This window comes from Sinocyclocheilus rhinocerous, unplaced genomic scaffold (genome assembly GCF_001515625.1).
Source record: "Sinocyclocheilus rhinocerous isolate Xijiao unplaced genomic scaffold, SAMN03320098_v1.1 scaffold2382, whole genome shotgun sequence".
NCBI classification, from domain to species: Eukaryota; Metazoa; Chordata; class Actinopteri; order Cypriniformes; family Cyprinidae; genus Sinocyclocheilus; species Sinocyclocheilus rhinocerous.
Window position 1 is genome coordinate 91127 of NW_015662928.1, and position 4516 is coordinate 95642.

Genomic DNA, 4516 nt, shown 5'->3' on the forward strand with positions numbered 1-4516 from the left:
AGGTCACACCCGGCCTGGTTAATCGTTCCAGAGTATACCCGTAACTTCGACACCCAGGGGTCGAGAGCTAACAGGTGAACAATACCAGAGAACTTGGGCACGGCACTGCTAAGGGCTCTCTGTCATGTCTGTTTACGCAGCGCGTGCCACTTCAAGCGGAAAGGACCCTGGCCTGCAAGGCCGGGACTTCCAGGTTATAAAACCTGGACCATGCCCACGATGAGGCGATGCCTCTAGTCGAGTGGGCCCGTACTCCAATGGGGCATTGGAGGCCCAAGGAAGAGTACGCTAGTGAGATGGAGTCTACTATCCATCTAGAGAGTTTTTGCTTCGTAACCGGAAGCCCGTGTGGTTACCAAAGCTGACAAAGATTTGTTCCGATCGCCTATAGGGAGTGGAACGCTCAATATAGATTCTCAAAGCTCTGACGGGGCAGAGCAGAGATAGCTCTCTGTCCTCTTCAGTTGGAGGAAGCGCGGAGAGCGTAATGACCTGTGCTCTGAACGGAGTGGAGAGCACTTTAGGTACGTAACCGTGCCTTGGTTTCAGGATGACTTTAGAGTCGTTAGGCCCGAATTCCAGGCAGGCAGGGCTAATAGAGAGCACCTGCAGGGCCCCGATTCGCTTTACTGATGCCAGTGCTAGAAGCAGAGCAGTCTTCAGCGATAGCGACCAAAATGGCCTGTGACGAGGGGCTATCTGGATGTGAAAGTATGCATCCTTCAGGTCCAGAGAAAAGAACCAGTCTCCCAAGCGAATTTGCGCGAGGATCTGTTTCAGTGTAATCATCCTGAACGACCTCTTCATGAGAGCACGATTCAGGTATCTGAGATCGAGGATGGGTCGAAGGTCACCATCTCTCTTGGGGACGAGGAAGTAACAGCTGTAAAAGCCTGACTCGCTCTGGGCTGGAGGAACCTTTTCCACGGCTCCGTTTGCTCTCTTTTTGAAAATGTTTGTGTTTTATTATTTTTTCCGCTATCACAGCGGTTGAATGCTTGGGCGCATGAACGGACCCGTTGTTCGCACAAAACACATTTCCCTGTGTACCCGGAGCTGAACGGGGTGTCAAGAGGTGTAAGAGAGGCTGCTTGAGGGGCGGTCCGGCCGTGGCGAGATCTGACCCCATCCTCTTCCTGTCTCGCGGATCAGGATGATTCCTGAGGTGCCGGGTCCAACGCAATCTTGGGTCGGGGTCCCTGGCGCTTAAGAGGAGGGTAGCGTTTGACCAAGCGAGAGCATCCCCGCGTCTGCTGCGCTTTAACAGGCTGAACAGCGGGGGCGGCAGGTGCTGGTTTCGCAGGCTGCTGAGTCGGCACAGATTTTGGGCGAGCTGAGATGGCAGCGGAGCTGGAGCGCTTAGGCAGGAAATGTCGCATAGCCTGGGACGATTTCTGTGCCTCTGTGAAGCGTTCAGCGAATCCTACCACAAGGCTGGCCATCGATCTCTCGATCGCCTGGGCAGTGGTCTTGGTGGCGTGTAGAGCCAGGTCGGCCATGCTCCTCAGATCCCTGAGGGTAGCGGGGTCCAGGCCAGACTCGTCGGTGGATGAGAGGATATTGGCCTGGAAGACCTGGAGGACCGCCATAGAATGAAGCGACGAAGCCGCCTGTCCAGCTGAGGTGTAGGCGCGTCCAGCGAGAGCTGAAGTGGTCCTACACGGCTTAGACGGGTGAGCGGCCTTCGCTCTCCAGCCGATGGCCGTGGGCGGGCAGAGATGCGCGGCCACTGACTCATCTAGGGGAGGTGGGGTGAGCGGGCGGCCTTCGCCAGCCGATGGCCGTGGGCGGGCAGAGATGCGCGGGTACTGACTCATCTAGGGGAGGTGGCTTATCGTACCCTTTTTCTTCAGCGCCATCTATGGAAGTGAGGGTGGATGAAGAAGCAGTACGGAGGCGGGCGGAGTAGGGAGCACGCCACGATCTGGTGAGCTCGTCGTGGACCTCCGGGAAAAACAGAGAAGCACGCTGATGAGGGGCCTGGCGGCGCCCCGGCAGGAACCATTCATCCAGACGGCTGCGAGAGGGCTCCTCTGGCGGAGACCACTCTAAACCCAGCTCTTCAACTGCTTTGGAGAGGATACGGAGAAGCTCGGCATCCATCCCGGAAACGGGAGGGCGTGGGGGGCGGAGTCGCTCTCTGAAAAGAAAGCGATCCGTGAGCAGAGAGAGGCGAGACTGAAGCTCTCGCAATGGGAGCAAATAGCTCCCGTGAGCGCAGCTTCCGCGTGGGATTTCCCCAAGCAGGAAACGCACTCCGTGTGGCCGTCATCGCGTGCAGGGGGGACCCGCACGAACCGCAGTAACGGCGTGGCATTTGCAACAACGCCAATTTGCTCTTTTAGAAGCTCTTTTAGAAATCATCGGATGGCGGCAGGGGAACCGGAGAGGTCCCGATTCCAGCTTCGAAGGCGTGTCAACGGCGAGCGCTCCGCTGCCGAGCCATTGGTTCGTTTTTTAAGCACTGCACGAACCAATGGCCATGCAGTTTCACTGAGTGAATGAAGAGGCTTCAGTTCAGGAGAAAAAAGGCTTTTTTCCCATATGCTTAAGCAAGACGCAGTACGAGTGAAGTATCGAAAGGGAACCATTATTTTAAATTGTAATAATATTTCACAATATTAGTTTTTTTCCTGTATTTTTGATCAAATAAATCCAGGTTTGATGAGCATAAGAGACTTTATTCAAAAACATTAAAAATAGTAATGTGTCCAAACTGTTGTACTGTATAAGTAAAAATATGCAAAATTCTAAATTAAATGTTGTATAAACAAAAAGGTTTGGGATCATATTTGTTTCAAGTGTTTTTTGGGGGTGGGGGGCCACCAACATGAATATTGCCTAGGGCCTCCTAACGTCTAGAACTGGCCCTGATTACAGATGCATGCTGTGTTGATAGGTCACAGTGATGAATTTCCTGTCAGTAAAATATAGCAAATCCCTTCTGTAAAAAAAAAAGCTGTTAGACAACTGACCCATAAACGTGATGGACAATGAAACTGATGTGCGAGAGTGAGCTAACGTACTGTGCCAGAAATTGATCTAATCTCTTACAATAGCTTTTTAATGCAGTCACTCAGTGTAACAGACCCAGTTTAGAGCAGTTTTAAGAGCAAAATGTCTGATAATATGTGACAAACTAGTTTTTCTCTTCATAAATGTGTGCTCAGTGCACACTCTCACAAGGTTAGACATGTATAGATCTATGCATATTTAATCCACAAAAATCTGTTTTAAGGCATTATAGTTTATCTTATTTTTTTCACACGCATTTGACCTATTGTTGAGTTCTCTGTTATTCTGGGATTAATCCCTGAGGTGAAAGAAGCTAATTCAAACAATTATCTGTCTGCTGCTGGGATTTGTTTAAATCAAGAGCGAAATCAAGTGTGTTCAGATTACACTGCAATAAAAGCAGGACTGTCACTCACAATAATAAATTGCTTCCCAATAAGACAAACATCTTTTATTTAATATGACTGTCTCATTTCCAACCATCTAAAGATGTTAACTGGCATATGTCCACATGAAACAATCAGCAATATGACATGCTTTTACTGTTCTCTTGTTGAATTGAGTCACACCATTTATGAAGCATCATGACTGAGCTCCACTGAGAAAAACATGACATTGGATTCATTGTGCTACTTCACAGTAGCTAATACAAATCAAGAGCTTTTCTGAGAGAACAAGTTGCTGCTGTATATACAGCTTAGAAATAGCTTTTTTCTATTTTAACCTATTTTTATGTTCCTGTAGGCTAGACCCTAAAACTGCTATAATATATTGCATACTGAATTTCCAATTAGTAGTCTACTATTAATAAGCCTATATATTTATTTGATATAGACTTGTAATATTTAATATTTAATGTGTTGATGTTTTCAGTGAAGATGCCCTCTGGGGTAATTTCCTTCTACTTTTCTGTTATGTCTGCACTTGACAGTTTTATTTTCAGCCATATGCTTAAGTTGGATCAATATATAATTAAAATCAGATGATAATGCTTTATCAATTATTTAAATAAACCCATATTAATTACTGCAGAATTTAGTATGTTTATACACCTTAAACAATTAGGCTTTATTTATTATTTTCCCCCTTAATTTTCTTTTTTTTTCCTACGCAAAAATATCCCAGTGCCACCAGCATGCAGATGTTAAGCTCTTATATGTTTAATGTTCTAGACTGCTTAGCAATGTAAGAGCACTAATCAAAAAACCTTTGCTTTGAACTTATTGATAAACAAGACAAAGACATTGTTTTTTTTTAAATAACCCTTTATTCATAAATGACACCATGTACCATGTAGTCTTCATATTTTCCGCATTTATTTGTTATGTATATTTTCTCAATTTTCAAGCACACCTGTGCCAAGTGGGACCTTTCTGCACAGTGAAGAAAGGTCCCACTTGGCACAACAACCCCTCTGCTTCAGTGATTGTGCTTTGTTTTTGCAGACACTACTGCAGAATGTGTGCTACTGTCTCCCAAGTCAAGTCAAGTCAAGTCAAGT